We start from the raw sequence: 22,692 nt of genomic DNA on the forward strand, positions 1-22,692 counted from the left end.
ATGCTTATCGCCCAATAGCCTATTTTTCAGCTACCTTGGACCCAGTCGCAGCAGCTTTACCAGGTTGTCTGTGCGCAGTATCTGCAGTTGGTCAATGTCTTTCTCAATGTGAGGGAGCAGTCATGGGATATCCTTTGAAGGTAATGGTACCACACTTTGTTGAGATCTTAGTTACAAGTGCGAAAACACAGTATTTGACTGGTGCAAGACTGACAAGTTATGAGACGAGCATATTGGGTGCTCCAAATGTAACATTGAAAAGATGTACAGTGTTGAATCCAGCGACATTGCTTCCAAGTGATACTGTTGAAATTGAAAAGGAGGAAGACATCGAGCATGATTGTCTCAAGGTAACTGAACTATGTACAAAACCAAGGCCTGATATTAGAGACACGATTGGAGGAGAATGACCAAATTGTCTTTGTTGATGGTTCATGTTTCAGAGATGGGACAGGGACATTGAGAACAGGATATGCAGTATGTACCATCACTGGCACATTGGAAGCTTCCTGGCTTCGAGGTGTATATTCTGAACAAGTGGTGGAATTGGTAGCTCTTACTAGAGCATGCCATGTTTCTGCGAGACTGAGAGTCACAATCTATACAGACAGCCAATATGGATTTGGAATTGTTCATGATTTTGGTCAATTGTGATCGCAAAGAGATTTCCTGACCTCTACTGGTACACTAGAGAGAAATGGCGATAAGATCAAAGAGTTGTTGAATGCCATACAGTTACCTGAAGAGATTGCAGTGGTAAAATGCAGTGCACATCAAAAGACACAGGATTACATTTCATTGGGAAATGGATATGTGGATCAAGTCGCAAGGTTTTGCGCATTGAATTGTATATCGTTTAAAGGAAAGTGGGAATTGATGACTGAAAAAGATAGTACGTGCACATGTTTTGCATTAAAAGTGATTGATACCTTGGAAGAATTGAAAACATTGCAAGATAATGCAGACAAGGAAGAAAAATGACTTTGGGTTAAAGTAAAATGTGTCCAAAGACCTGATGAAATTTGGATTTCTGAGGAGGGTCAGATGGTCTTGCCCAATAGTTTATTGCCTCAGATGCCCCGTTACTACCATGAGCAGGCACATATTGGGAGGGATGCTATGGTTAGATTGTTCAAGATTGATTGGTTCAATCCTACATTCAGGCAAGCAGCAGAGGCAGTATGTCATCAATGCATAGTTTGTCAGCAGCTGAATGTAGGAAAAGGGACAGTGGTGAATTTGAGCCACATTGGAAGAGCAGGAGGTTAATTTAGCAGAATGCAATTGCATTTCATTGAGATGCCTGCGTGTGGAGGTCTTAAGTACATGTTGGTGATTGTGTGTGTCTTTAGTCACTGGATTGAAGCATGCCCCACAAGGAGAAATGACAGTCTCACAGCAGCGAAGCTGTTGCTTAGAGAGCTAATACCACATTTCAGATTTGCGATCTCTTCAGATTCAGATAGGGGAACTCACTTTAATAACGAGGTGATTAAACTCTTATGTGCAGCATTAAACATTGAGCAGAAGTTGCATTGTAGTTATCGCCCTGAGGCATCAGGACTAGTGGAACAGATAAATGTTACTTTGAAATCAAGAATTGCCAAGATGTGTGCCGCTACAAATCTGAAATGGCCAGACACATTACCTTTGGTGTTGATGTCAATGAGAAACACACCTGACAGGAAGACAGGGCTGTCGCCCCACGAAATCCTCATGGGTAGAGCAAAGAGATTGCCAGCAGTTCCAGCCAATGCCCTTGTCAATATTACAGATTATATGGTGTTGTACTACTGCAAGAGTCTGGCTGATGTGGTTCGCTCTTTCTCTCACCAGGTGCTGGCCACCACCCTGCTACCCATCCATGACCCAGGTCACAATATGAGAGCCGGAGACTGGGTCGTCATCAAAAAGCACGTTCGCAAGACCTGTCTGGAACCGCGTTGGAAGGGTCCCTACCAGGTGGTGCTAACGACTACAACAGCTGTGAAGTGTGCAGGACTCCTGAACTGGATACACACAAGCCATACAAAGAGAGTGGTGTGTCTACAAGAGCATGAAGAAGTGTTATTGAGAGCACCAACAACAGCGAAAGAGGTAGCTACACTTGAACCAGAACAAGAACCAACTGAACCTGAAGCTGAACCTGAACTGGTGGAAGATGGGTCTTTCAACCCTGTAAGAGACGAGAGTGAAGAATTACAGGAGGGTGTGAAAGAGCCTATCTCAACAGATACAGCAGGAGAGCCTAGCTCAGCGGAGGTTCTCCCAGAAGCAGACGTGCTGAGAAACAGACAGAGCAAGTGCCAGATCAAGAGGGTGAAAGAGTTGAGACGGATAAATGTCAAAGTGATTCGACTCCTCCTGAGCCTGTTGCAAGTCCATCAAGAGAAAACACCATAGAGAAAGAAAAGGAAAAGAGTCCAATCTTGAGAAGAATACTGACAGAAGGAACGAGAAAAGGATATAATTGGCCTGAATCACAGATTGGGAAGAAAAAGGATTTGGTCATAAATGAAACACAAGAAGAAGAAGTGGATACTACGAGAAAGGAAGAACTGAGTGAAGGAGAATTAGGTGGTGAACGAAGGTTGAAATGAAAGAGAATAGCAAGTTGAAGATACACAGGTCCTGAGTGGGCATATGCAGCTACCAATGAATGGCAACACAAGTTTATGTCCTTTCGTTTTGATAGAGAAGTTCTGAGTCAGTACTTTGATGTAACCTGAAGGCGATCAAATGACTGATTTGTTGAGCTGATGTAAGAAACCCAAGAAAAAGACTGGTGAAATAAAACCAAAAGAGACATTGATAACCTGATATAACTATTGAAAACCCGGATGTGACAAGCTGCTAATCAATTTTGACAAAGGAGAAGGGTTCCTGGTTATGAAACTGAATTGTGGGAAAGTATTTTTCCTTCATTCTGATTTTGTGCTGTTATTATCTGAGAGTTACTTCTGCTTTCTGTTTCTTTACAGATCATGGCTGAGCTAAATAACCAAGTTAGGTATTGTAGATATTTGAGTGTCAAAGTGGTAGTAATGTGTGGAATAATGTTTGTAATAATGACTGTGGGAATGTCTATTCATGATATGAAAAAGGCTACTATTGCTTTTGTTCATGAAACTACTACACTAACAGCTTTGGAAAGGTTTAAGTTAGATGAGAAATACTTGCATGATTATACTAATGCTCAGGGAGAGCTTTCTTCTAAAGTTTTCCATCGCTTGCTGAGTGAGTATGTTGAGACGATGGATGCGAGGAACTGTCTTGCGTTTAAGCACATTCCTTCCTCAGTAGAAGGAGTTACGTACCATAGTTTGCCTTTAACATATGGCATGAGCTGTAGTTTTCTACTAACAAGATTTTATAACCAAGAGTATATACAATACTTTTATTCTATCTATGACGTAGTGTTTTCATTTGTTCCTATTATTAGATATTTGAGTAAAGTAGCTAAAGAACATGATATAGTACTAGTCAGAGGCTTTTTTGAACCAACATTAACATTTGGGACCGCAAAAGAAGAACCTAACATGTTTGCTCACACCAATAAAGAATAGTTTTATAGTGCATACGGATGACAGGAGAAAGGCATTGAAGGAAAAGTTAGAGAAGGGATTAGAGAAGAGAACTTATAAGAATGATCATGCTTACACTGCTATTAAAACACTAAGGAAGTTAGCTCTAGATGCATTACATGAAGGGAAGCTTTGTATATATAGGCCAAAATCACGCGCTGACACTTTATTTGTGGGAATGAGTGAATGTAGGCATGTGTTTTTATTTCAGAGTAAATGGACTTATATGCTGAATGGTCAGGAACCTGCGATTCCTGGGATCTATTATATTTGTGGACTAAATGCTTATTACCGTCTTCCTAGATGATGGTATGGGACATGCTATTTGGGGATAGTTTTCCCTAAAAGTTATCAGATAGATGATCTAAAGAAGTTTCCGAAAATAGATGAGAAAAGCTGCACATATCCATCATGGGAAAAGTTGCATTTTGTGAAAATACATATATCAGCCTTACTTAATTTTTCACAGTAATTCCCTATCCCAGTACTAATCAGATTTATTACTTACACAATCTGAAGTCAGCATTTTTGTATGCATAAAAGGAGATGACAGCTAAAGCTTTGTAAGTTAAAACCTTCAATAGGAATGAGGGATGGCCCTTCTAAATTCCAAAGATATTATTTGTTGGCCTTCCTAATTACTTCCTATTGATTTTACAACATTCGTATGGGAAAGCTTTTTCTTCATTGAGAAAACAAAGGGAGATCAGTTTCCCTAACCAGGACTTCTGAACCTCCACACTACAATCCTAGATTTGTTATATAGAATCATAACGACATTTCACAAAGAGCAACAGAAATTCCAGAGATATTTGAAATTCCTATTTATGATGCAGAAGCACCACATAAACAAAATGTGGTAAAGACATTGACCTTAATACTCCCTATCTTATTTAAGTAAAAAGATAAAAATGTAATGAGACAAATCTCACAGACCCATATACTAAAATGGTAAATAGTTTCAAATATATCAAAAAAGGAAATAACACAGTTGCCATCTATTGCAAAACTATTATACAATAATGTTTTGGAGATGTAAACTTATTTATGAAGTTTCAAAGTGTACACAGGATTGTAAATCAGGATCCAGGGGTCCTCTGTGGCTTATTTTGAATATTCTCTATTTCATAGAATGCAGAGGTTTCCCCACATAGGATTTTAACTTATTGAGTTATTGAGGAAAATTTATATTTAGTGGGACCAACATGACGGTTTTAAGCCAGCAATTTCCCAGGGTCGCTGGGTATAATTAGCAGATGCTCTCAGTGAGATTCAGACATCAGGTCGAAAAGTTGCAAGCAGCACAATAACCCAAGTATATTAAGATATCCTGAGGAAGAATGTTTGTTCCACCCTGAAGTTTCAATCTATGGGTCTCATTATGAGTTTGCTGGTCGGACGAGCCAACAGTAAAATTCGCAGGGAGAAAACCATCATCATACCGGTGGCATCCCCCTAAACATATTACAATGTTCCCGCTGGGCTGACTAGCAGGAACATTGTATTACACATTCCCACCGGGCTGACATGTGGGTGCAGAGGCCAATACTGTAGCACACCAGCAGCATCGGAATGCACATGCAAAGCAGACAGTGCACATTTCCATGGTGCTGGGCAGGGGGGCCCCCTGCACTGGCTTTCTAGCAGCCTTCCATGGCAGGGTGACTACCATGAAAAGGCTTGCAGAAAACTGAGTTGTAATCAGCACAGCGGCACTGAGTTGAGTGCTCCTGTGGCTGAGTACAACTCAGACCACTGTCAGCCCATTTGAAACGATGTTCCTGGTGGGAACAGTGGTCCTCTGGCAGGTCTGCCCACCCAGGTTGTAATGTGGTGGTTGGACAGCCTGGAGTGCGGTGGTCTGACCGTCACCATGAGTGTGGTGGTCCTCGGGCTGCCACACTCTTAATAAGGCCCCGAGACACAGGCATTTTTAGAGAACTTGAAGTTGTTCAGCTTGTCATGCCATATAAAGGTAGTTGGCAATGTAGTTCTGAAGAAAGATTCTCTTTGCTCAGTGTTGTGGTGAACCTTGCAGAAGGGTTTTCAAATAGTCCAAGTAACTTCCAGTGCATCAATTGCATGGATATTGAAAAATTGTTGCTTACAGGCCCAATATGCTCCATTCCTTACTTTATAGGGTCTAATTTAATCTCTTTTGTCAGCTTCGTGTGCCAACAGAACGGCCTGTGTTTAATGTGTCTGAACATACTCGCAGATCAACACTTGAACTGACTCATGGGTTGCATGATCCGAGTTTTCTCCGAAGGAGGAAGTTTGCTTTATTGAAACAAAATAATCACAAGTTAGTTCTATAAACGCTCTTTCATTATTGAATTGTAATCCAACCATTCAAATATTTTGCCTTTGATATTATTGTTATCTTAATCAATTTATAGGATGGCCCGAAATCCAGTCAGTTAAAACGTTTATTGAAAAATTAATAAAAACATTTCAATTTGTACAGCAGTAATTAAATACAAATACAACAAGCCACATTGAACACACCGGTTCACTTATTAGACAGACTACAAAGAGACATATTTATGGCCTTCTGTGCAGAATTAATAAAGGCAGCTCTCTGCAACATATAAAAACAGATTATCACCAGTCAATGACAAATGTTCATAAAAATACTTCATGACTTTAAGTCAATAACAGTTGAAACTTCAATAAACAGAAAAGATCGGCTATCAAAAGAAAAGTCATACAGAGACAGACAGCTACCAATCTAAGAAGGATCTAAAAATGATAATTAATGAAGGCTGATGACTCTGACACATAATAACTAATTATTAAATACCATCTTAAAATATGCATAAAACACTTAAAGATTATAAATCAGTGTGATTAAATCACCGCATATCTAGTTCTGTGTTTCTTCTTGTGTCTGATCTTCTGAGAACTGTCCATACTAGGGTAATTTATGCTTAGAATTGTGCCTAATGGCACCGAATTATAACTGGAATAGGACTTCAATCTAAATAAGAAAGTTGGTCAAAGAAATTGTCATTTGCTAGTGAAGTTCACATCTGTTAATCACTAACTGCCTTAATACATTTTGTGAAAGTGCTTACTAGCAGTAAATCGTAACTATTAAAACACCAATGAATGGTTTCTAGGCAGCTTCACACACTCAGAGCCCGATTACAAGTATAGAGGTCCTAGGACTGCCGTACATGCAGTGGAGGTCTGACCGTTGCATCCTGACGGTCGAACCGCCCGGTTAGGATGGTAGTGGTCAGACCGTCACAAGAGCACTGCCACCGCCACCGCAAGGATCTTGCGTTCCAAGGCGGTGGGGGTGGGGAAAGCTCTGGTCAAGCACAGTAGTGCTGATGTTGGCACCGCCAAGCTGATCACAGCACGACTTGCCTTTCTGCGTGCCTTTTTATGGCAGGGGCAATGCTATAAAAAGCCCAGCGAAAAGGGCAGAGACTAGGCCAAACAGGGGGGAAGGGCCCTGTCCACCTATGCCCATATCATGGGCACTGCAGAGGCTCCACCATCACCACAGTCAGAATCCACACTGTTTGCAATGGCAAGAGTGCGCATTCTGACTATGCTGGTGACGCAGCCAGTGCAGAGGGATTGGGCTTGGCTCTCCCTTAGAGCCAAAGCCAATGCCATCACACTGTTTCCACTGTCCGGTCCCCACAGGAACATCAAAATATGATGGTGGGGAGGCTGCCAGCTTAGTTGCATCTTACGCATTGCTATATTGGCAGTCTGGTGGTCAGACCTCCAAAATCATAATCAGGCCCTAAGTTTCCTAAAGGCTTATCTTAACAAGAGGATCCTGGAAATAGTACCTGGCAGAAGAAAATGTGTTGCATTTAATTTTCTGCTGTTTCCACACAACAGGAACTGCATTGCAGTTAGTTACCCTTTCACTTCTACCTTTATACACTAATGTCAAACTGCATAAATGCACTAAGGGCCAGAAGGTTTAGCGACTTGCAAACGGCGAAAAACACCGTTTGCGAGTCGCTAAACCCCATCTCGTATGTAGAAATGCATTTTGCGAGTCGGAACCGACTCGCAAAATGCATTTCCGAGTCGCAAATAGGAAGGGGTGTTCCCTTCCTATTTGCGAGTCGCAGTGGTATGCAATTCCATTTGCGACCGCGAAAGCGGTCGCAAATGGACTGGCAGTTACCATCCACTTGAAGTGGATGGTAACTCACACGCAAACGGGAAGGGGTCCCCAGGGGATCCCTTCCCCTTTGTGACTGGACCAAATAATAATTTTCGAGAGAAGGCAGTGGTCCAATGGACCACTACCTGCCCTGAAAAATACCGAAACAAAAGGTTTTGGTTTATTTTTCAAAGTGCAGCTTGTTTTCCTTTAAGGAAAACGGGTTGCACTTTGAAAAAAAAAACTGCTTTATTTAAAAGCAGTCACGGACATGGAGGTCTGCTGTTCCCAGCAGGCCTCCATCCCCGTGAGTGCCCTGAGTCGCTATGGGGTCGCAAATTGCGACCCACCTCATTAATATTAATGAGGTGGGTCTTTGCGACCCCATAGCGACTCGCAGAAGGTGTCTGAGACACCTTTCTGCATTCCAAATTGTGAGTTGCAATTTGCGAGTCACTGGGACTCGCAAATTGCAACTCGCAATTTGGAACCTACCTACATCTGGCCCTTAGTCTCTCTTTAGATGAATAGGAATGGAGCCTAAAAGACATGATTGTATGTGTGCATGGTCATAAAAATAAAGGGCAATAGAAGCAGGCCCTTTGCTTTATTTATTCATTAATTATTCTCAGAGGACTAAGGCGGTCATTCTGACCGCCCGCCATGCGGTTACCGCCGAATGACCGCCCCGTGGTCAAAAGACCGCAGCGGCCATTCCAACTTTCCCGCTGGGTCGGCGGGCGACCGCCAAAAGGCCGCCCACCGGCCCAGCGGGAAAGCCCCTGCAACGAGGAAGCCGGCTCCGAATGGAGCCGGCGGAGTTGCAGGGGTGCGACGGGTGCAGTGGCACCCGTTGTGATTTTCACTGTCTGCTAAGCAGACAGTGAAAATCTGTATGGGGCCCTGTGAGGGGGCCCCTGCACTGCCCATGCCAGTAGCATGGGCAGTGCAGGGGCCCACAGGGGCCCCACGACACCCGTTCCCGCCAACCAGGTTCTGGCGATGAAGACCGCCAGAAACAGGCTGGCGGGAAGGGGGTCGTAATCCCCATGGCCTGGGCCAGGGGAAAACCGGCGGGAAACCGCCGGTTCCCCTTTTCTGACCGCGGCTTTACCGCCGCGGTCAGAATAGCCCAGAAAGCACCGCCAGCCTGTTGGCGGTGCTTCCGCTGCCCTCCGCCCTGGCGGTCATGGACCGCCGCGGTCAGAATGACCGCCTAAGTGTAAGTTGCAATTGACACAATCTGTAAAGACATTATCGACAGAGTTATTTCCCATCTTTGCTTTAGGGGCAAAAATTATAAGACAAGTGATATAGCTAAAGTAAGTGATACACCTAAGCCCCAGGATTCTTATTAGGCCAATGTATGTCCAATGCAGGCTATTTTATTGCACTTTTTTCATTACTCTGGTGCAATGGCAATAAGGCAGAAAATAAGAGTGATCAACTTCCGTTTAACACACTAGACCACACTACAGTTTACTTGAGGCCAAGTTCTAGGGTTTGGGAGATTGATTAGGTTGTGGAAAAGTTTACTTTACATTAATGTGATCTGACAACTTCTCCAAGAAAGCCTAAAACTGTATGTCAGGAAAGGAAGACGGTCAAGGCAGTCACATTTGGCTTTTAATGTGGCTAATGGAGTACAATGATTAGACCGTTCATAAAGCCAAATGTCATGGAAGCAGAATGGAGAAAAGGTGCTAGCATCACTTAAGTAGCATTTGCTATTCATTACTTTTTTCAAATCAAAGTTAATCATATAAGCTATGGTACTGTTTACTACAAATTAGTTTGTGGTGCAATACTTAGCCAAACTAACCAGGACGCACTCTAATCCTATACTAGGTCTACCATGCAGTGCCATATCATTTGCATATTGTAATAATTGCAGTAACCGCCCACTTAATTTTGAGGGACAGCCCCTGTCTTCCATGATGCTTTGATCCATGTCAGTCACGTACAGTTTAAAAAATATAGGGAACCACACTCATCCTTGTTCCAAGCCAGTGTGACGGGGAAGAACTGTCTTCTAATTTAATTTGGATCCCGGTTTTTCTATATAAGGAATGGATAGTTCTCAGATGCCAATTTTTTTCACAGCAGATGCATTTGATGCACTCATGGCAGCTTTAAATTCAATAAACCCTGCAAAAAGCAGAGTGGGCCCTAGCCGTGTGTGCTTCTCCATCAATATAGCATATCCATTATATTATGCAGCTTGCCACTGTCAGTTCTAAAACTACTTTGAAACTGAGGAGTTAAGGGCAAGATGTATTCTTTACTGCTCACAAAATAGTGGTTGCAATTCATAAGCATTATTTTTGCAACCAGAAAATAATTTTCTGAGCGAAATATGTGCAAACGGGTTGGTTCAGAAAATTCAGATTTAAAGTTGCTTTAATCTAACCTCCTCATTAATATTCATAAAATAAGCCACAAATTGCAACTCACATTGATTGGAGGAACTAAAATTTATATGATAAGTAGCAAATTGAATCTCACTCTGATTGGAAAGCAGAAAAGGGATGGTAAGCTGCTAGGGTAAGCAGACCACAATGTCGGAGATCGACTTCTTATTAAAGTGAGCTTTTGTTTTTAAGAAAGTGAGGATTTGTTTAAAAAGTCAACTTTTTAAAATGTATTTTTTTTTTTTTAATTATTTTTTTAGAGTTGGCAGTGGTGCTGTAGACCACTGAGTTGAGAAATTTGTTTATCAGATTGGTTGGTCAGAGCGTAGACGTCCATTCAATGCTTGTAAACCAAATACATTCATGAGAACGAATACGCTGGAACCTATACTGTCCTTGTGTCCAACAGGAAATTAATATGGAGGAATTTCTCAACAAGAATCTTGCTCAGTGATCCAATAACGTCCATCTTTGCTGTGGATAAAATTCTGATCGACAACCAACACGTAGTAAAAGTAATAATCCATTTTTACATATTATATTGATTAGACAAATTGAAAGAAAAGCTAGATAATGGACTAATTGTTAATATTTTCTGCTTTCTACATGGATTTATATAAACATATAAAATAAGAATGCTATTGTTTCTTTTTGTGGTTATTCCACAACTAATTGAAATCACTTGATCAATAGGCCATTAAAGTGGTGTTTGGATTAAATATTGAGTTTTTAATATTAGAATACAGAAATATCAGAAAAAATATGATACAAAATTATTATGATGCAAAAATATTGTTGTCAATAATATTTTTTATTAGGCAAGTAATATTGTTTACAATTATTTCATTGTTAATATAATTTTCAATAATATTTGTAAAGAATTTAATTTTATAATTATTTAATGTGTTTTAGTTTATATATTAATTGTATACATTATTATTGTTTGTATAAATGTTATTATATTTTCTTAAAATATAGGGCCTCACTAAGAGTTTGACAGCCAGATCGCCAGACAGCCATGTTGGCGGTCCTGAAAAGACCTCCATGTTGGCAGTCTTTCAGATTGCCCTATTACAAGTTATACAGGCAGTACCACTGACCGCCAAGCCAAAATTGCAGACTTCCAGTGGCACGGCGGCTTGGAAATAGGCTGTCCAACCTCCAGCGCAATCAGCATCACGACCAAGCACTGAGCATATAAGAAGCACACAGTTGCTGTAGTGATATCTTCATGGCGGTCAGCCAATTGCGGTCCAAACACAGCATTTCATGGTCAGCAAAGTAATGGAGAACTGCACATGGGATGAATTTGAAAACAACACAGCTGACACACATTGCCACAGTGGACACACCTTCAAAGGACACCATAAAACACACCCCTTCACAGACCACAATCCTTTGCATTTACACAGCAAGACACCGAATCCAGAGCGCCTTTTCGCACAGAGTACATATTTTAGGCATCCCTTTTTTTTACCATCCCATAGAACACCATCCACATGCTTTTGCCCATTCTCACCCTTTTGCACTTCCTTTGATTAGTAAGTCACTGTCACCCGATTTTTTCCACCATGTCACGTTCTAAAAATCCACACTTTTCCGAAGATGACTTAGGAGTCATGGTGGATGAAATCATAAGAGTAGAGCCACAATTGTGTGGAGCATAGTGCTCTCAGTAGGAAAAAGGAAATGTGGGACAGGATCGCTGATAGAGTGAATGCTCTAGGCACCACCCTGTGCACAAAGAAGGTGTTAGTCCTGGCATCCTTGGCATCTTCTCACCTGTCTTTTTTGCCTCTGCTCCCCATGTTTTCACTTTGTGCTGGACTCTGTTTTTGCTGGTTTTGTTTTTCTGAGCACTTTACCTCTGCTGGCCAGTGCTAAAGTGCAAGTGTTTCTATGTAAATTGTATGTGTAATTGGCTTTTCCATGATTAGCACATTTGATTTTCTAGTAAGTCCCTAATCAAGTGCACTAGATGAGCCCAGGGCCTGTAAATCAAATGCTACTAGTGGGCCTGCAGCCCAGGTTGTGCCAACCACATGAGTTAGGCCTGAGGTAGCTCCATGGGCAGGGGACAGTGTATGTTAAAGGTGGGACATGTACTGATGTGTTTTACATGTCCTCACAGTGTAACATTGCCAAATTCGGCTTTCACTGTTGCGAGGCATGTCTCCCTCATAGGTTAACATGGGGGTTGCCTTTAAATAACCTTAAAGTTCAGCTTCCCTTTCAAAGCTTATAAAAATATGGAGTTTGGGGTCTCTGAACTCAATTTAAAAATACATACTTTGGTAAAGTTGTCTTTTAAATTATCTGCTTGAAAATGCCACTTTTAGAAAGTGGGCATTTTCTTGCTTAAACCATTCTGTGACTCTGCCTGCTTGTGTATTCCCTTTCTGGGTCAGGTTGACAGTTGGGCTGTTTATAAATCCCCTCTAGACAGTGACACAAAGGGAGCTGGGGTGTAGCCTGCATATCCTGATGAGCCATCCAGGCTAGAGTGAAGGGAGGAGTGGTCAGTCACATCTGAATGGGCTGTGCCTGCCCTCATACAATGCAGTCTCCACCCCCTTTTCTGTGTCTGGGGCCAGGCCTGGGCAAGGCAGGAACAACAGAGAATTCCTTTGAAGTTTGCCTACTTCAAAGGCAGAAAAGGGTATAAGTAGTGGACCCAAACCCCCAGATTTTTAGATTTGCTTCTGGAACCAAGAGGAACCTCTGCAAAGGAGAAGAGCTGAATAGAAGTGCTGTACCTGCCTGTGGCTGTGCTTTGTTGGGCTATCCTGCAGTTGCTGCTTCTGCCTGTGAAAAGGACAAAGACTGGACTTTGTGGTATAAGCCTGCTTCTGAAGAATCTCCAAGGGCTTGGATTGAGCTTGCCTCCTGTTTTGAAGTCTCAGGGCCATCAAAGACTTCCTCTGCCTGCACCTGGACTCTCTGCTGAGACCCCTGCCAAGTGGTGAACTATGCATTCCCTGGGCCCTTGAAAGGTGAAGCTAGTAGAACAAGGAAGGAAATCCATGCACAGGGAGCGGTGTGGGGTAGTTTTGATGCACCACGTGCAATGAACAGCTGATTTCAAGGCTCCACAGCTGGAGAAACGAAGCAACACCCGCTTGTGGCTGCTGAAAATGACACAAACCCCATGCAGAGTGGTTTTTCATCACTGTGTGACCAGGATTTCTTATGCATGATTGCTGGGTGTCAATGTAATCGTGATTCTGCACGGATCCAAGGTGCCCTGTCCGGAAATCGACACATCACTATATTGCGGGGGAGAAAAATGATGCATCACTCCCACTTGCGAGTAAGGAATCGACGCATCACTAACTTTTCTGACGCACTCTCACCCGTGTGGCTTTATTTTTTACACAAACCAGATACTTTGTGTAAAAACTATGTTTCCATTGCTTTCTATGGTGTAAGACTCTTTTTAATTTGAAAATTCATATCTTGATCTGTGTATGTTGGATATTTTTCATTTTCATCTTGTTTGATTTAGACAAATATTACCTATTTTTTTAAACTGGTGTGATGTCCCATTTTGTTGTGTTTTTACTGTATCACTGTGGGTGTTGGTACAAATACTTTAAACATTGCCTTAGGGATAAGCCTTACTGCTTGTGCCAAGCTACCAAGGGAGTGAGCAGGGGTTGTCCAAATGTGTATCTCCATTGCCCTGACTAGATTGAGGGTCCCTGCGTGCAAACTGACTGCCAACCAGAGCCCCCATTTCTAACAGGAGGACATCAGGAAGAGGTCAAACAACATCAGGGGCAAGATACGTTCCCTGGTCACTAGACACCAGCTGTAGGCCAAGAAGACCGACGATGGCCCTACCAGTGCTCCATTACATCTCTTTCCCTGGAAGAGAAGGTCTTGGCCATCCTGTATCCTTAGGGCTTGACAGGAATACATGGGGAGAGGATTCTGCTAAGTCACAGCACAATGATATGTCACAAAAATGCTACCTCATGCATGCTCATAGCTCAGCTTTTGTCACTGTCTTTTTCACGTACTCCACCAACATTCAATCTGTAGTGTGGGATCCAGCAGTATGGCTACAAAGGCCCATCACATGCCATATGTCCAAATGGGGACTGTAAGTCTTTCAATATACAAAATAATCACAGGACTTATGGTATGTCTCAACAGGTAAATATATGCCCAAAACTAAATGCACTCTGCATACAGATATTTAATCCCCAACATTTGTATAGTGTGTGTAGTATTGAGAATTACCTGACTGCAACTCCCAGGAGGCACTGCTTCTCTAACTCCAAACACCAGACGAGTGGTAACTTGTCCAGATACTCCTGTTTGGTGATTCACAAATGAAGTGTACTCACCTGGGAGATAGCATTTGTATAGTGTGTGTAGTACAGGGAGTGACATGACGGCAACTCCCAGCAGGCCCTGTTTACTATAACTCCATCCACCAGCATAGTGGTCGCATGCCCCAACACATCTGGGGCCAGATGAAGAAAATTTTTGCGAGTCGCAAATGGCCCGAATCGCAATTTGCGACCCCCAAAATCAGAAATGGGATTTTTGCCATTACCGACTCGCAAAATGTGCGACCTGATTTTGCGACCCGCAAATAGGAAGTCACAATTTGCGAGTAGCAAACCATATGAAAAAGCCACTCGCAAATTGCGACTAGTCGCAAAAAGTCCATTTTGCACACCCAAATTACCACTAAGTCAGAGGAGGTGGTAACCAGAACCAAAGTATAAAAGGAGACCCAGTAGGCATCTGGGTTACTCAAAATGGCTGAAAAATATGTGATAGCAAGGAGGAGGAGAGTCCACGCCGCCAAGCAGAGGAGGAGGAGGAGACAGGAGAGGATATACAGAACCAGGCAGACACTTTTCCAACAAACTGAGGAGGAGATATATGACAAATACAGACTCAGCAGTGCAGCAATATTAGAATTAATTGATCTACTCAATCCGCAGCTTCAACGCCAGACTGTGCGCGGCAGCACCATCCCCACACATGTGCAAGTGCTATGCTCACTGCACCTATTGGTCTCGAGCAGTTATCAGGGGGTGATTGCAGTGGCAGGTTGGGTATCCCAAAGTACACTCTCACGGTTCTTCAGATGTTTCCTAGATGCCATACTCACACACATGTCCAGATACATTTACCTACCCAGGAATGAGGCAGAAATTAACAGCACCAAGTTGGAATTCTACTTAATTGCCAACTTCCCTCATGTAATAGGGTGTGTGGATGGGACACATATACAAATTTGCCCTCCTGCAAATATGGAATATCTGTTCCGCAATAGGAAATGTACCCACTCACTGAACATCCAGGTGGTATGTGACGCCCATTATGTCATCACTGACATGGTAGCCAAATTTCCAGGGAGTACACATGACTCTTAAATTTTCAGGCACAGTGGGATACACTAACGCCTAGAATGTGGGGAGTTTGGAGACAGATATCTCTTAGGTATTGCTGAATACACACTGAAGCCATACACACAGGTCACTGTAGAAACCATCCATGCCCTGCTAACATTGCTTATTTTTGCCAAACAGGTGACAGTGCATATGTGCTACGACCATGGATACTAACCCCGTACCTAACACCCAGCAATGAGAATGAGAGGCGATATAACAGTGCACATAGGCGGGCCAGAAATGTCATAGAGAGGACCTTTAGACTGTTAAATGCAAGATTCCGATGCATCCACAGAAGTGGAGGTGCGCTCCAGTATGCCCCAATAACAGCATTCAAGATAGTTGGCGCATGCGCAATACTACACAACATTGCCACCAGACGTGGGCTACATCTCACCTCTGCAGACCCAGATACGGAAGATGACGAGCAAGAGCTATCACATCGGCAGCCTGGAGATAGAAGCATTGCAAATCAAGGCAGACAGAGAAGGGGCCACATTGCAACCCAATACTTTGGAAGGTACGTGGCAACAGACACCACACTCACCAATGTCACACACAAAGAGCCCAGTTGTGTAGTGGAACAAATAAAACATTTTAATTAGTGAACCTAATGATGAAAGAACATAGCTGTACCTAAGGGGCTGAACATGTCCACCCTTAATAAGGACACATTAACTGCATGTGCCTCATGAGTCCTGCAGTATTTGTGCCTAAAACCTCCTCCTGGTTTGCCCAGCATGGCTCGTCCAAGGCGGGTCAGCTGACCCCTGACGTGCACTTCCACTCCGCAATACACGTGTGTCAGTGGCTGATACACTGCTGATAGTGGACCCCTCTTCACTGTCCTGACGGGTCTCACCTGTGCCCCTTGCCACCTGCCTGGCCTCCAACATGTCCACAGCGTGGCTAATGCAGCCCAGTCCCCGCACCACATCCCCTGCAAAGTGGCCAAGTTCCACCTGCAGACTCGCGGTCCGTCTTGACAGGCCTGTGGTGTTCATGGCAAGACCGCCAATGGACACTGCCATGCGGTCAAATCTTTGAACTAGGTGGCGCTCACGGCGCCTTGCGCTTTGTCTCTCAGCCACCAGTTCCATCACCAGTTGGCAGATTGAATGTGTAAGTTTGCTGACAATGTCATTTAGTCTTGTGAACTGTGTGTTCACATCAGCCAGGCCATGTGTGATATTTTTTTCCATTCTCTGCATTGCACCAGATATAATCCGTAATTGCCTTGTTTGCAGGCGCTGACCGGAAAGGAGGGATGGCTTGACTGCAGATATTAATGCCTCCCCTATATCCTCCTGGGCCACCACCTGGACTTGGACTCTGTGTCTGCGACACAGTGGTGCTGCTGGCTCTGGATGTCTCACTGTGTGGCTGGGGCCTGGTGTTGTGTTTCCTTCCTCCATGTCCTGTACTTCTTCTGGAGGGGACTGTGGTGGTGTTGTGCTGGGCCCTGTAATGGCACCTGCAGCCTCCTGCACTGCCTGTGGCCTGCTGTCTTCACCCTGGATGGTGTGGCTGGTGGGGGTGTCTTGTGGGAGACCTGTGGGACATAGGGAACACACTGTCAGTCTAGCACATCTGTTGTATGCCTCATAATAAACATTTGCCTATATGGTGACTACTGTACTACATTGCCCATAATGCACCATTCTGGTGGTTGCTAGTCTGGAATGGAGCTAGTCTGGTTGTGCATGCTGCTGTGTACTGGGTGAGTGTGGATATAGCATTTGTAGGTGTACATGCATGTTTCATGGTACTCACTTTTGGATGTCCCTTGCGCTGACGTGTCCAATGCTCCCATTCCTGGCACAGCCTCAGGCTCCAGTGTCTGCTCCACCAATTCCTCCATGGCTGTGGGTGGTGGGATGGTGGTTGGGCCTCCTCCTGTGCCCCTCATTTCCCTGAGGCGCTCTGCCACCCTCTCCTTTGTCCTGGAGCGCAAGTCGTACCACCTTTTTTTTATTTAATCAATGCTTCAGTGGCTCACCCGAATGGCATTGATCCTCTCCTGGATTTGCTGCCAGATCCTCCTCTTCTCAGTGTCTGGGACACTCAGGGCTGCCTTGCCAAAAAGCTGGTCATGGTGCTGGCAGCATTCTTCTTAGTTTCCTTTTCGTTCCTGCACTGCCTGTGTCTTCCATGGTAGCAGCAGTTCCTCTCCAGGTAGTTGCACAGCAGTTTGAAAAGGGTGTGGTCCTCCCTCCTCCCAGGTGTTTTTGATGACTTCCTGGTTCTGATGTCATCAGCAAGAGCCAGGAAGTGTTTTTCCAACTGTTTTGCTGCACCTGCATGCAATTTGCGGCCCAGTCGCAATTTGTGACACCGACTCCCAAATTGCGAGTTCACTTTTAGCGAGGTCGCAAAAAGCGACCTCGCTAACAGCGGACTTGCAATCTGCGGTGCAACATCATTTGCGAGTCACAAATTGATGTCGTTTTTTTTCTTGGATCCCATTTTGCAAGTCGGAAATTGCGATTCGCAATGACTCGCAATTTCCGACTCGCAAAATTTTTCCTTCCTACATCTGGCCCTTGTTTCTTAACTCTCAATTGAAGTGGATTCACCTGGGAGGACAACATGCATATTTTTTTTATAGTGCACGGGGTGACTAGTTTTCTCTGTAACTCCAAACAACAGACCAGGTTTCACTTGTCCAAATACCATTTTGTAATCACTTAATTGAAGTGTACTCACCTGGGAGGATACCGTTTGTATAGTGTGTGTAGTACAGGGATTGACATGCCTGTTAAGGCCAGGAGGCTCTGTTGCTGCTACTCCACTCACCAGCCCAGTGTTCTCTTGTCCAAATACCCTTGTTTGGTAACTCACAAATGAAGTGTTCTCACCTGGGGGGATACCATGTGCATAGTGTGTGCAGTAGAGAGAGTGACATGACTACAACTCCCATGTGGTTCTAACTCCAAACAATATCAGGGTACACTTGTCAGAAGACCCCTGTTTGGAAACTCCCAATTGAAGTTTATTGACCTGGGAAGGTACTATCTGTCAAGTGTGTGAAGAAGACTGACTGGCTGACTACAACTCAGAGGAGGCACTGTTTCTCTAACTCCAAAAACCAGACCAGTGTTCACTTGTCCAAAGACTCCTGTCTTTCAACTCTCAATTGAAGTGTACTCACCTGGGAGGACACCATTTGTTCGGTGTTGAGAAGTACAGGGAGTGACATGACTACAAAGCCCAATGGGTCCTGTTAGTGTAATTCCAATCATCAGCACAGTGGTCAGTTGTCCAAATACCCCTGTTTGTCGCCTCTCAAGCAAAGTATACTCACCTGGGAGTCATCAAGCACAGATCATGCCCAAATCAGAGATGTTTCTGTCATCATAGCTCCAGCTTGACTTGCTAACCCAAGATGAAATATTTGAGGACAGGCATGACACCTTACATAGGGGGTCATTCCAACTCTGGCGGGCGGCGGAAGCCGCCCGCCAGAGTTCCCCCGACAGAACACCGCTCCGCGGTCTAAAGACCGCTGCGGTGATTCTGTGTTTCCCGCTGGGCTGGCGGGCGACCGCCAGAAGGCCGCCCGCCCAGCCCAGCGGGAAACCCCTTCCCACGAGGAAGCCGGCTCCAAATGGAGCCGGCGGAGTGGGAAGGTGCGAAGGGTGCAGTTGCACCCGTCGCGAATTTCAGTGTCTGCTAGGCAGACACTGAAATTCTTTGTGGGGCCCTGTTACGGGGGCCCCACGACACCCCATACCGCCATCCACAGGGTGTTGGAGTGTTGGAATCCCCATGGCGGCGCAGCAAGCTGCGCCGCCATGGAGGATTCCATAGGGCAGCGGAAAACCGGCGGGAGACCGCCGGTTTTCCCTTTCTGACCGCGGCCCAACCGCTGCGGTCAGAATGCCCTTGAGAGCACCGCCAGCCTGTTGACGGTGCTCTCGTGGTCGTTGGCCCTGGCGGTCAATGACCGCCAGGGTCAGAATGACCCCCATAGTGTGTATAACAAATATTCATAAGGTCTCAAGATGCCTCCTTAGATTGGTATTGGCAGCACAAAACATTCACACAGCACTGTGCACATGCTGACACCAGTCACATATACAACAGAGTCCGCCCTGGGTTCACCTGAATCACACTCAACTAGGCCTCCAAATTGGTAAAGCCAAATCTTGCTTAGCCATTGTCTTGCCTGCACTGGTGGCAAGATGTAATTTTCTGGCCTTCCTCCCAAGTGCAACCGATCTGTACATGTCAGCAGCTGCTTGAGTCAAAACGATTGGCATGCTTCACATATGTCATGTCGATACACCCAATACCATGGTTACTTGCCACAATAGGATTAACTGGTACTTAACTTTGTACAAGTTCTCTGTTTACTGTAACACAAAACCTTTGGAGGTAGATGTCATAATACAACCAGGAACACTGTGGGGGTCATTCCAACTCTGGCGGGCGGCCTCCCCGACAGAACACCGCTCCGTGGTCTAAAGACCGCTGCGGTGATTCTGTGTTTCCCGCTGGGCTGGCGGGCGACCGCCAGAAGGCCGCCCGCCAGCCCAGCGGGAAACCCCTTCCCACGAGGAAGCCGGCTCCGAATGGAGCCGGCGGAGTGGGAAGGTGAGACGGGTGCAGTTGCATCCGTCGCGAATTTCAGTGTCTGCTAGGCAGACACTGAAATTCTTTGTGGGGCCCTGTTACGGGGGCCCCTGCAGTGCCCATGCCATTGGCATGGGCACTGCAGGGGCCCCCAGGGGCCCCACGACACCCCATACCGCCATCCTGTTCCTGGCGGGCGAACCGCCAGGAACAGGATGGCGGTATGGGGTGTCGGAATCCCCATGGCGGCGCAGCAAGCTGCGCCGCCATGGAGGATTCCATAGGGCAGCAGAAAACTGGCGGGAGACCGCCGGTTTTCCCTTTCTGACCGCGGCCAAACCGCCGCGGTCAGAATGCCCTTGAGAGCACCGCCAGCCTGTTGCCGGTGCTCTCGTGGTCGTTGGCCCTGGCGGTCATTATGACCCCCTGTATGTTTTACATCAACAAGTGGTGCTGCAGCTGTGCACACAGAGGCCACTGAACAGACTGCCACTACCCCCCTGGATGGAGCTCTCAGTGAAGATGACAGTCCTGGATGTCTAGACGTAGAGAACGGTTCTGGCCCATCTGGGCAACCTTGTCAGACGGCAACAGTGAGTCTCACTGTGGCCACATCAACACCTCCCAACCCGGTTGCCTCAACATCACAGGCAACCATTCGCCTCCCAACGAGTGTTCCAACCAAGTGTCCCCCTATTCCTGGATCGTTAGTTGCAGCAGAGCACTTCGGACAATGGGAACAAGTTACAGAGGGCACCCTGTGGCAAGGGCATAGGCCCATGGGGGTAAGGTGCTTGGGAGGGATGCTGTGGGCCTGGGGGTGTGGCTTCTCAAGGGCAGGACACCATTAGCCATGTCTTGACAGGCCTATCAGGAATCCCATGGTGTAATGGGCAAGTCTTGACCAAACTCCAGGAAATCAAGCAGCTTCAAAGGGAGATAAACAGAGACATGCGTGAACAGATGGAGGCCTACAATAAAAACATGGCCTCCCTAACAGGGGTGCTGAGGGACATACAAAACACCCTGAGCAGGGCTTTTCAACAACAGTGTACCCCTTCTACACATTCACTCTGTTGTCTTGATCCTCAACCATCTTGTAGTTGAACTCTCACTCCTAAGCGAGACAGCAGGTTTATGGATGACAGCACTTTTGTTTGTAGGCGACTGAGTCACTCTTAAAAATTGCAACTGTCGGCCCAAGCCTCCTGGCTCACAAGCAGTACATCATCAAAAACCTAAACAGCAAAAGGTGATTTCTGGCAGCCTCATGCATGGACTCTAGATTGCAACACCTCGGGGGAGTCGTGGTGGAACAGAAGTCACCCTTTTCTCACTTTAGCAATAAGTCTCAGTCACCCACAGGCAATGATGGAGATATAGGAAAGTTTTCAATAGGTTTATTGAAAAGGCTGCAATCTATGGTAAAATGCATAAGACGCAATAATTAGGCTAACAAACAGTAAAAGAAGCAGAATTGTGAAGATGAGAGTCGTGAATACAAAGGCCCCCCACCATCTTGCAATAAACATGAATTATAAAATCCCTAGCATAGAGAATCTAATCCATAACCCAATTAGATCTAGGTGTGATAAACCTAATCAGCTAATTCCATGTGCACCTGAGTGGCCCCCTACCCTTGTTACCCTGGAATGAGGTCTCTAGGTCAGACTCCCTGGTGAAGCGAAGGTTGATTTCTGCAGCAAGGTGACGTGCAGCACAGATGGCGTAGATGGCATCTGGTAGGAATTCCTCTGATAACTTTGTCTGTGTGAAACATATTTATATACATCTTGTATGACCCCCTGATGCAGGTGTGTTCCCAAACAATTGATAAGGAGGCAAACTTGTGGCGGCAATTATGTAAACAATTCCCAACAAGTGTACATTATGTTCCTGTCAAACGTAAGTGAGAAAGGGACATGATGTGAATACCTATGCGCATCACATGTTTATGATGCTGATAGAGACGCCTTCACAGAGTGGCACTGATAATGCAAATAAAAACATTTCTCTAACTATAAACATTAGCAGCCAACTTAATACAAATAATAAACTCAATAGGCTAGAACAGAGCAAGCTAAGTAGGTCAAGTCACTGGGTAACGGGGGCACAGGCCAAAGCTAATTTCCTGAGTCCCAATAAAAGCTAATATGGATTCACTACAGACTACCAATGGTGGGGCATCTACTCCAATGATTTCATTCACTATGACTGATCCCTTCACTTCACATTTTTGTTTCTTTCTGTCCAAAATGTATTTCCCGTATCAGCATTTTATTAAATTCATCCATTACAAACTCATCGTCTGCTTGATTAAATTTCACATTGAGCTCTGTAGGATTGTAGACCATGTGAACTATATGATGAAGACACAAGCCACTTGTGTAAGCAAGGATATGTTGCAGGTACAAAGTATCCATTTTAGGATTACAACCATTACTCACCAACTCATTAGTATAAGTGTCTGGTCAAACCAAAAATTGCATTCTACTGTACAGCACATACTCCGTCAATATGTCTCGACTTTTAGAAACAAGAATGAGTGACTCATACTGAGTAAATAATCA

The 22,692-nt window shown here is 44.8% G+C and overlaps 1 protein-coding gene across 1 annotated transcript in view; it reads right to left on the reverse strand.

The window, feature by feature from the left end:
• The window catches only part of SORCS3 (sortilin related VPS10 domain containing receptor 3), a 2,578,554-nt gene that overhangs the window by 1,367,519 nt on the left and 1,188,343 nt on the right, over positions 1-22,692 (reverse strand). The window lies entirely within an intron of this gene.

This window comes from Pleurodeles waltl, chromosome 6 (genome assembly GCF_031143425.1).
Source record: "Pleurodeles waltl isolate 20211129_DDA chromosome 6, aPleWal1.hap1.20221129, whole genome shotgun sequence".
Classification (NCBI taxonomy): domain Eukaryota; kingdom Metazoa; phylum Chordata; class Amphibia; order Caudata; family Salamandridae; genus Pleurodeles; species Pleurodeles waltl.